At 34.0% G+C, this 12,158-nt stretch overlaps 1 protein-coding gene across 5 annotated transcripts in view; it reads left to right on the top strand.

Annotated features, from left to right (window-relative positions):
- Window positions 1-12,158, top strand: part of ken (zinc finger and BTB domain-containing ken and barbie protein) — a 57,682-nt gene that overhangs the window by 14,596 nt on the left and 30,928 nt on the right. Inside the window, exon 1 of one of the 5 annotated variants that reach the window (XM_076372853.1) lies at window positions 11,799-12,008. The exons of the other annotated variants lie outside the window; for them this stretch is intronic. The gene's annotated coding sequence lies outside the window, so the exon portion shown is untranslated. Of the gene's footprint in view, window positions 1-11,798; window positions 12,009-12,158 lie in introns of those variants that run through there. 5 annotated transcript variants of the gene reach the window in all.

Genomic DNA, 12,158 nt, shown 5'->3' with positions numbered 1-12,158 from the left:
ATAAAACAAGGGATTAATTCGAGTCTGAATTTTTCGTGATGTAGACTTTGATAATCTATAATGTAGATAATTTATATAATAATTAGGTAATTTTGATTATCCACCAACTCCGCAATTTGGATTTTTGGATTATTGCAAACATGCTTTGAAAAATGCCTTGTCGAGTTTCCATTTGTTTGTATTGATAATCGTCTAATTAAATCGGATAATCGAGGTTCTACTGTAATTTCGAGTCGTGATATTCTATTCGATAAAAATTGTTAACATGTTCCGAGTTACACTGAATTCGAACGTTACAGCTCGCATCTGTCCGAAGTGTTTCTGTTTGTACTGTGAAAGTCTTTCCTTAACCCACTCAGTCGATATTTGTTTTGCCCGTTATAGAGGCAAGGTGTGTTACTAATTTGTACGAGTACAGTAATAAGATGATATGGTGTATAACTTAAATGAGTTTGAAAAGGTGAACGGTGGAAAATGAAAGAGATGTTATCTTTAGTATGCAATTTAGTGCTAGGAGTCCGACTCGTAATTGGTATTTTGGCCCAATTCATTCACCGTGAGTCTAGCTCGTTATTTCGACTGAATGGGTTGCAGAATAAATTTTCCTTGAGAAATTTCGTGCCTCTATCTTTGTTGCTATTTATTCACGGGGAGCAAGTATCTGACTTCTTATCTGCAGTTATCGTTAGCCTTCGAGTTAGTAAGTAGAGTAAGGACAAGTGTACTTACAATTGAGGATGTTTGATGAGATAGGGTTGTGCGTAGAAATATCAGGAAGTGAACTGTTTGAATAGCGATATTACAAGTAATCGATACACGATGGTCTTAATTAGAAAATTTGATTCTATTAATAATGAATTGATGTTCTTGCGAACGATCGTTTATTCCATGCTCATTAGGCTGTACTAAATATTTTGCTTTACTAAATTCTAGAAGATCAAGAATTCTATGTGCGAATGAAATCTTTAATTGAATACTAAAGGAATTTTAATATTTTCTAGTAATTCCTGCTGTAATATTTGTAGTAATTTTTATTTATCATGGAAAATAGTTATACAGGATGTCTTGTGACAGGTGTTAGAACCGAGAGGAAGATGACTTTCCATGAAAAAGAGGGAAGTATAAACTACAAGTTTTTCAGTACAAGTACACTGGACTTATTCAACTAAATATGACTGGTAAAATCAACATAAAGTTATTTTATATGAAACAAAACGTAAACAATATATTTTCAATAAACTTTTTTCCTATGAAATTTCTTTTTTGATAAAATTCGGTTTGAAGATTTGTCAAGCTTATCTGCATTTAACTAATTGCAAATGGAATATGTTTACATTCATTTTATTCAAAAACGGGTTTCAAACAAAAAATATTATTTTACACTTTTTATTTATTTTTGTATATTTGACAAAATATTTCTACACGATTTGTTCAAAAGTAAAAGCATCAAATAAAAAAACAGTATTTTACTTTCAATTTTCTTTTTGCATAGAATCACACCCTTCCTGATGGAATTACTAATTGTAAGACATTCGTATACACGATCCCAGAACAAGACGTATTTAACATGGGATCTCTATCTAATTCAGAACAAAAATGGAAAACTTATTAAAGTACTTCCCATATTTTCGAATAATCAAGCCTTAAACTCGCATAATTTCGCGCACAGAAAATCTCTGAACGTTTATGGAAAACGTATCGTGCGTAAAGGGCAGATAATTAACAAAATATAAATTCCGTCGAAAAGAAACCAGTGGGACTCTTCAGATCGGACGTACATTGTAATATAAACGTACATTATCTTTACTGCCTTCGAGAAGTACAGGAGCTCAAATTACCTGACATCTCGTACTTAAAATACAAAATTAGGAACCTGTTTTACCGATAGTTATCACTAACAGCTCCACTTTATTTACATAAATGTAAATTCTAACCGCAAAACAAGGAAAACAACTGCAACGGATCCCCGATAGGATGAAATAAAGTTTGGATCCGAAGGCGTTAATTCTCGAGCTAGATCGTGCACGCTTCTTTTAATCCAGCCGGCGAATCGGCCGTCGTAATTGTGTCTAGAGTGGTTGAAATTCACCGGTGGTTTCTCGAGCCCGCAGCAACGGATCGCGATTGCGTAACGCCGGTATGCAAGAACCGAAGTTAAAGCGGCCCCGCGTTGTTTTCCGAGTAAAATAAAAATCGGGCGTCGTCGTACGACGTGGTAAAACTCGGCCGCGCGCAATTTTAATGGTTCAAGACGTTAGGCGAAAATGCTTCACCGCCGCGCCGCGCCGCGGTGGCGTACACTTTCACTCGAGCCGGCCGTCTCGCCGAATTGGCAGATACGATTACGTCGCGCGATGAAGTTCTGTCGATTGCGCGAAAAAAAGAACGCGGTCGCGTCTCGATCTTCCCGATCTTTCTCTCCGCGCGCGAGTTGCCGCCATCTTTTTTTTCGACGACGACACGGGAAGAAAGTTCGTTGTAATAAACCTGGCCAACGCGGGGAACACCGGTACTGTATCCGCGATCTAATCGACGTTTCCACACGAGCGTGTTCGGTCGCACGTGTCGCAACCTTGAATATTTCACTTTCGAGAAGGCAACGAGAATTTCGCCGACGCGTCACGTACTTACGTCCGATTATGAAATATTCGACAGATTATTTTTCTAGAGGGTAACTGCTCACATTTTTTCGCATTCGAAGATTTGCGAAACACGCCCAGATTTGGCGCCGTACACGGTTTCGATTTCGTGCATGCCTCGCCACGCGGTATGTCCCTGCGGTAGTGGCTCTCAACTTCGGCTACGTGATGAATTTTTGAGTTATGAGGTGGAAATCGTGTAATGTAGGAATAAATGTTTATGGGAAAATGGCTGAGCCTGTTGACTGTGGAATTTAATTTGAAAAACCTCTGATATGATAATATATTAATGATTTTAAGTATTGACACACGTTTTGTGTTAATTAAGTATTAACCCTAACTCTTATCTTTTCAACGTAAGTGAAGAAAGATTGAGTACCACTTCTTTGGTGAAAAAGTTGTATACTAAAGTCGCAAATGTTTTCCTTCTTTCTATCAAAAACAACTTTCTCATAAACAAAATTTGTTTGCATAGTGTTATTATCGATATGCACCATCGTACAAAAATATTTATTTACTTGTAGACAGAAATAATCTACTGGTTTGGATGTTTGAACTTTCTAACTTAAGATCAATGTGATCATCCAAATAGAAATGATTAACTAATAATTATTTTATTTTTATTCTCTATGTTATATTTATAATAAGCGATCAAACAGCAGGATAATTCTTCTTTAATCTCTAGCTCAACATATCCTTAACTGAACGAAATGAATTTCTTTGTATATTGCTTCCTACTAATAATAATAACATATAACAATAATTTATAATAAAGATTCATATCCTGTTTTGCAAGAATATCGACACAACCCGAATGTCGTTTAAAATCATTTCTGCTATATTTAAGACATCATTGAGCAACTTCTAACAATCGGTCTTTTATACGATTGTACGCTTTTATTATCTGAAATTAACTCTTTTTCCGCATGAACTGTTATATAATTAATTTTATCTACCAAGGCTTCATTAATGCAGAAATGAGTAAAAGTTCAGGCTCACAAGGATGTATTGAATATATCATCGTGAAAAACATTTTTTGTAATAATGTCGAACGTGAACATATTCAAAGTTATTCTGTTTTTAAAAGATACTTTGTTTCTTTATAAAAAATCTCTTTATGAACGAAGAATGTAAAGTATAAGTGTAGATTATTTGAATGTTTAAAGGAATTCAAAATAGACTGGAACGATTTCAAAGTAAAGATACTATTTGCATGGCGTAGGCGATGCAATATCGTTCTATCATTCATGCCGATAGAATCGTCGCGATATCATTTCCCATTTTGCAGTTTGCAGTCTTTGCTAAGAAACTGTCTCAAAGATTGTTTGAGTTGTGCAGAAAGAATTTCCACCCACACGACCACCGGAAAAACATTACAATCTCTTTCTGGTCGACTGAAGAATCAATTAAGGACGCGTACGCTATCGTTCGTTTCCATTGCTAACAACTTTCATCGAAGGAAAATGATGACAAAACTAGTGAAAGGATAAAATGAGATAGGTACAATGTCTGAGATTGAAAAATTCACAATCGTTCTGATTAATTTTTTCTCGATATCGCTTTAGATTTCATTTCTTTTTTAATGTCTAGAATTTTCAATTTGCAGTATAAATTTTGTTTATGAAGTTTTTATGACTTATGTCGTATATTTCATCGTGAGAATATTTATTTAGATTATTGGTAGTAATATAGAAGAATTAATTGATCGATCGAGGTTTTTTGTTATTATTATGTTTGGTGTTTCTGTTGTCGTGTATGTTGTTCATATTTTATAGAAAAATATTAGCATTAATTGTTAATAAAATGCTATTAAAATGATGTTATACATTATGTCATGCTATACTTAATTCTATATTTCAACGAAATGTTATTCGAGTTGTTAATTAGTTCAATAATAATTACAATTTTAAGGAGAATCTCCATTACATAATGCTGTTAAGAATTGTGAACACTTAAATTGTATATTTAAACACTTTTTTTATAAACTCATATTTATGTATTGAAAATGGAAATTCATTCATAATATGCGTTGAACTTAATTGTGCAAAAATATTTTTATTGAATAATGAAATTGTTCATACTAATACATCCTACAGCATATGTTATTCCAATTGTTAATATTATTTGCATTACGTTTATTATGTAGTATATTTTCAGTTTTGTGCTGACCAAAAATTTTAAATAATTTCTAGTTGTCTGTTTTCCGTTCTCCTCCATAGAAAACAACTAAATTATTACCTAATTTTCTCTTTATTATTAACAAATACATTAGTTATCAACAACAAACAATTGTTTAACAATTCCTTTATTAATATTCATTAAATTCACTCTATTCTTAGTAAATTGCTTATAAAATTATTTCTCTCTCAACAAAACAAAATTGAGATTTTTCTTTATGATTAACAAATACATTAGTTATTAACGGCAAACAATGTTTTAACAATTCCTTCATTAATACTCATTAAATTTGCCCTATCCACGACAAAATTACCTGTAAAATTATTTCTGTTTCAATGAAACGGAATCAAGAACTGTGAACGCAAGTAAGCGACAGGACTTTCGACAAATTTTCAAGGGTCAAGAATTTCATAACTGAGCGACACAATGCGTTATCATAGTTGGTATCGTAATTCGCCAGTTCGTGCAGGTACTCGCGACTGCCTCGTGGTATTTTCCTCGGTTTCTGGCCCGTTCTGGCTCCTGGCGATTGTAAATCTTGCGCTCTGGGCCCCCGCGGCCGAGTACATGCCGAGTAACAGCGGCTACGAGTATATACGTCCGCCAACCCTTTCTACCTTCCCTTTCACTTTCATCTATCGCGTATACTCGAGGCCCCTTCAGAACTTGCCTGCTTCTCGCTCGCTTGGCCTACTCTTTTGCTACCTACTTGCTCTCTACGTGCGCCGTAGAAAAAAAGGAATATAGGAAAGAAAATTTATGCCATGTGTAACAAAAGAATTGTTTCGCTAGTTGAGCTGGCCTTGAATCCACCGACGATATTATTTAATGCTTGGAGAGACATTCAGAAAACTGTCTTCGTAATAATAATAGTTTTACTGCGTCGCACGGGGGAAAAGTTATCGCGACGAAATAGAGGACAAGGAAAAAAGGGAAAGTACAGGAAGGAAAGGAAGAAAGTTTCAAATATAAACGCGTGCTGTGCAAACTTTGATCGAATGTGGCAAGTTGCCATTGTCTTTGAAATGTTCACATAAATTCATTCTGCTTACTAACATAAGCGTAGTACTCTGTCGCTCGGAAGTTGGGAGTATCTGACGATTTCAAAACAAATAATCTGGCTCTTAAGCGAATAAATGTTTCATCGTAAATAGTAGTTTGTTGGAATAATACGATGCTTAATCTCGAGTAGAAGTTATAAACATAACGTGTTTAGTTCCTACAAAAATATTATGTAACACTACAAACCTGAAATAGCGAATATTGTTTCAAATGTTTCACAAATTATGTGCAATTTATTGTAAGAAAGGTGATATGGAATCCCACTGTTCGAATGTTTTTGGTGTTCGCTATATATATATATATATATATATATATACATCGTGATGCAGGAAAATATTCAGTAAGAAAAATCTGATTAAAATCCACAAATGAATAATTTTATTTTAACGAGTATTATAAAATATTCTACATAAATAAATTTGTATAAATCAAATTCACTTTTCTAATATACCAAGGAATTTAGCAAAACTTCGTGACACTTAAATATTTTAAACAAAAGTATTAATACTTTATTAGGTTCGTTAATAGATCCAACAAACATAGTCGAAAAATTAATTTACACGGCTTACGAATATCGTAAACTAATTATTCAACCTACGAAACATAATTTACACTCTTTATAATTGTATTAAATATTAATCTAAATGTTGTCTATAATATATTTATAAGTATTCATCCAGCAGTTACAACTGTTTCCTACATCATCATCTCACAGTACGAGTACTTTCATCCGCGACTGTACGCATTTTATCCATTGCCGATACAAGGCACCGATGTTTGGATGCCAAAGTTAAACGTCGAGAGATGATCGTTTCTCTTGAGCTATACGGAATGTGTATTCCGCTCAACGAGACAGCTACGTGTGCCGTAACAAAGCTATGCAAAACGAAGACTAGTGTAATTGAAAGTAGTGACCTGCCGACAGTCGTCATTGTAACCTTCCTTTGCAGCCTGAATGAAATATGGCCGGTTGAAGTGCCGGAGTCTTTCATGCGACAGTGAAAGTGTCCCAATTTTCAGAAGAGAAAGAGTTTCCGAAAACATTAACGGTAATACGGAGCACGTAACCCTTACCAACCGTACGGTCAGAGTTTGTCGTTGCTCAACGACAGGAAAATCTATGTGTTCAACGAGTAGAAAAATAAATTATCGGGCAAAGCGTACCGTTGAGAACGTTATTACCGAGCTCCTTCCTCTCCTTCATTCGTTTTTTTTCTATTTTTGCTCGGGCGTGAAAACGAAGGTCTAAAAGAAATTAATACACGTTTGTTATTTTGCTGCACGAACGATGTTGCAAATTGCAAAAACGAGACGATAAGGATTATCGGTCGCCATTCGGAACGTTCCACGTGCGCCTGTCGAAGAGTCTCTCTACCTTTTAACATAACCACATATTCATTTTGCAATAATAAGTTGTTGGTGCAATCGCCAACTGAATTGTCGTTTGCCTGTTGCGTCGAAAGGGTATAGCACGCCTCATTAAAAGCCGTGACTTCACCGATTGTTGTGCTTTTATTTTATACGAGAAGTGCCCGTTTGTCGTCGTTATTACTCACGATCGATATCCGATTCTTTCGCTCGTGTTTCAGACACTTTCCATCGATTACGGTTAATACTTAATTAATTCTGAACACGTGGAACGATATACTTGAAAGTCGAGAGTATCGGACAAATTGAAACTGGAGTTGAACTCTCATAAGAAAATTTGATTGTTTATACGCCGCTTTGATTTAGTTTTCTGTTAACATTCGCTGGGTCGTAATCTTATTCTAAAGGATTCAGGGAAGTGTATTTCCTGTTTTTGTAATTATAGTCGTATTTTTTTTAATTCAAATGTATTATATATCGCCAATATAGAATTAGAAGTAATTATTGAATTCTTTGTTGGAAAAGAAACCTGTTTTGAAAGAGTTAAACGTCCACTATTATCGTTCGTTATAATAGCACTCCTATACTGGTTGTAAGGAGAATAATAGACGTGTTTCATTATTATTAGACACGTTGAAATAGCCGGTCGGTTCATTTTGGTGTTAGAACTAGTTTGTTACTTGAATGACGTTACTTCTCCTAGGAGGGTACTTATTATTAGATACTATAAAATTTAATTAGAAACTTAAAAATAATATTGTTTTATACTGTAATATTATTTTAAATAATACAAATTAAATAAATTAAATTGAGTTTATTTAGTATTAATGATTTATGGTTAATTAAAAGTAAAAGAGGCATTATTGAATAACAGCAAATACAATTTTTTATAAAAATTCAATACAGTTTCTTAAAAACGTTTTATTTATGAAAACAAACATAAATGAAAGATAAATTTAATTATGCATAGAAGAAAATTTTTATTTAGGAAAGCCTTTTGGAATGAAATTTATTTTACATAGGCAGGTAATTTCCATTTCGCAAATATCGTCGTTAATATTTATTATATTTCTTAATACGGCCAAAGTATACATACTTATTATTCTCGTATGATTTAAGTTTCTAGAAATTCAATTTAATTACTATTTACATTAACGTATTACACTAATGATCTGCAGAATTATACTTTATAAAATATTAGGTACATCATATATTTTCACCTACATCTTATCTATGTTAATTGATCAATTAACTACGATTCTGAAGATTTATATGGCTATATACAGAAAGGTCAGTTCCCATCGTCTCTTCAGAGATAATCGTAACAGCAAAATGTTACCATTTTAATTTATGAAATCTTCCTGAAAAAATTCTTAATATAACAATATAAGTCTAAAAAGAATACTGTCGTTTCAATAATCATTTAAGTGTTATTAAGCTGTATGTCCTTAAGCTGTACAGTAACTTAAAGTAACGAAACGCAAAATAAATAATCCAGAAAAAATTTTTAATAACTTTTTATATGACTCGGAAGCAACAGAAGTAACGCTATTTCTGGCTGTTATGATGTAGTAACATAGATAATCTAGTGATTTAAGTTAACTGAATGCGCACTACTTTTTAAACAGCTTACCGAAAACTTCTTTGGTTTTAATTATTTGAATCTTTGTGTTCAACTTATTTATCAACCTGACATACGACCTGGCTCATATGACATACTTTTTTTTGTACATTCATTTTAAAAGAACTTTCATCTTCTTGTTTCACCCACCTATCACCTATAATATTGTGATCTAATTTAACTGACATTCGAACTTGTGCTATTCGAACTCTGTAAAAAACTCTGTGAAAATAAGTATGTTAATAAATCAATGTAATTTAGTAGTAAAAGAGACGTGGTGGATATAACCATAAATATTTAAAGAAACTGCCAGTCTTTACGATCTATATTTAACTCTGTATGTGCTAAACGTACTATGTGGTCCCATTTTATTAAGGCACTACTGCGAATCAAACATGCTTAGATTCGTTTTTCAATGTAATCCAAACTAATTGAAAGCACCATTTATGCTTTACAATTGTTAACCGTTGTTTATATTTAGTATACATATAATTAAAAAGAAATTCAATATTTACAATAAAAATGACAGAAAAAACGTAATGTAATAATACAAGAAGTATAGGATTAAATAAAAATGTTTCGTGGGTACTGATAAGAACAGCAAAAAGGTAGTTTGTCATTTGAAAATTCATTTTTTTATCGCATACCTGTTAAGTCAAAAACAAGAAGTTCTACTTATTGCAAATGTTTCTGATGAGCATAATTTCTCTTTGTGTATTGTCACTAGGCAACAGTTCTTTATACAAAATAAAACATTCCCAATATAATATAAAAGAGACAGGAATGAAATAAAAATTAATTTCATCCGTGGAAATTCCAAATAAATCTAAAATAAAATAATAACATTCTTAAATTCTTACGAACATTTTTCTATTTATATTCTGTGCACCAATACTTATCACTAAACTGCGGACTTTTATGCATTTATGGGAAATTTGGAAGTACAAAATTGTACAAAATGCATACGACACAAAAAAATATATAAAATATTCAAAGTGTTGTGCATTTTATGACATTTGTTACAAAAAACCATTATTCATTGTACTTCCGTTTTTCTAATTATATTCTTGCAAATTTGAATTTCCCTAAAGATCTGCAGTCTACTTATCACAAATACGTAAAGTCCCCTATGTAAAGTAAAAGTACCAGTAGTTGACTAATTAAGAAAAATTTTCTGTGTGAATAATAGTAAACGCTTGCTCATTTATTAAATGGAGAGACTCTATGCGTGAAAATACTGTTTGAATTTCTTATATTATCTAACGAAGCGAACTTTTTCGAAATAGTTATATCATCCAAATTTTCTAGACATTTTTGAAAATTCAATACTTACGCCAGAGATCGACTATCCTTTAAAATGAGGAAACTAGTAATTGACCATATATTAATTAGCAGTTGACCACTTATAATATAACCAAACACATTAAAACTGATTATTCTAATATCGTTTATTTACAACGATTTCGAGAAATTCCAAGTAAAAGGATAAATACGAATGAAAAGAAGTTAATTCCATGTTGGAAATTGGAGGCATGCAATCAACATCAATGAAAGAAGTTGTTAGTTTTTACGATAAACAATTTAATTTAAGTAAAAGTAGGTGCTGCAGCATATCTACCGCGCCTTTATCGAGAGATTATAACTTTTAAAAATCTTGCTTTTTTGTTTTCCTAAAAAATAGTCGACCATTGATATCAAAATGGTGAATTACTGGTGCCTTTACCTCAATCATCATTTTCATTTGAAAATCACAGAACAGTAGTCGTGTACCAAAATTCGTTAAAACAGTTTCACCGAGCTTCCTGAAGCAAGGAACACACACGCACACACCCACACACTCGCTTTCATGTCCCTCGCGTACCGGCATACTCGACCGACACGGTAATTTCTCTTTCGCCATTGTTACTGTCAAACGATCTCGTAATCGTCTCCCTCTCGTGACACGCTAATCATCCCCAAAGCTTGATACGTCGCGTCGCGGAACGACCGACCCAGATACCGAATTTCGTCTCTGGGCTCGCCCTAGCCGAAAGCGTCCAGCAAACTCGCCGATTATTCCTCGTTTGGCGTTCCATTCAGGTCGCAAGGGATCAACGAAAACACGCTAATGGATTGTTGTCGCGACGAACCGGTAGCAGTTTCCAACGGAGAACCGGTACGAAATCACAGGTTAGCGGGCGTTAGATAAAGCGGGGAAGGCAAAAACACCGAGCTGATCTCCTTCGACTCGGGGCAAGCTCCAGGTAGAGGCTTTACTGAACATTTTGACCCCTTGAGTGGTAAAAAGCAAAATATCGCTTCACCGTACATTCGTGAAAAGTTCCAATAACGATAGATCAGTTTGCGTGAATATTTTCTTTTTGCAAAGTTTAAATTTATTTTTGATTTTCTTAACAAAGTTTTGTTAATTAGAAAATCTTCCTTTTACATCTAATTTCTTTTTGTAAAATCTTCTAAATTTATTTCTGATTACCTTAGTAATAAAGTTTCCTTGCCAAAAAAAATATCCTTTTATACTTTATTCCTTTCTATATAATCTTTCAAAGCTATTTCTGATTTCCTTGGTAACAAAAGATGTCTAACATGTTGATAATTACTACTCTGTACAAATTTAATTAACTCCAACTCCAAAATTAACTAAAATTTCCACTAGCGTTCAAAAGGTGAAAAAATTAACCAAAATATAAATATTTTTTAGAATCATGCCAATTGTTAAAAATTATCCATTTTTCACAAACGTATGAAAATATCCATTGGCGTTCAAAGGGTTGAATGGCCGTGTCGTATTTCGAAAACAATTTCGCGTTGTTCGAGTTTCTTAATACCGCGCTATTGCACGGGTATCGGGAGGAAGAACGATCCAGCGCGAGATAGGCGGTGTCTGCGCGGTCTATCTGCCATTTTCGAGGGTATCTTTTTTCGGAGCTGGAAAGCCGGCCAGCTCGCTTTCCTTGGAGAAACAATGCGCGCCTCTCGACGCCGCTGACTTTTCGGACACGGTGTACGCTTCTGTTCCACAGCTGCGCAACGAAACACACGAACATGCGCGCACACACTCCCTCAGGTGTTGACCAACACCGTCGCAGAGGCACACGCATAACGGCGAGTCCCCACCCACAATGTGAGATCATTGCGATTACGTAAGTGTCCAGTCCACGGTGTGGACGCGCATAAAAGTATCGTATAGCATTGCACATGCCGCTCTAGTAGACACTAGATCGCGTTGTTGAGGATAATTCTTGTGTTATGATAGAATCTCTCATTTTCATTTTCCATTTTTCATTTTTTTT

The sequence above is a fragment of the Nomia melanderi genome, chromosome 12 (genome assembly GCF_051020985.1).
Source record: "Nomia melanderi isolate GNS246 chromosome 12, iyNomMela1, whole genome shotgun sequence".
Lineage (NCBI taxonomy): Eukaryota > Metazoa > Arthropoda > Insecta > Hymenoptera > Halictidae > Nomia > Nomia melanderi.
The sequence above is the reverse complement of the archived record's forward strand: the minus strand, read 5'-3'. Positions and strand labels throughout refer to the sequence as shown.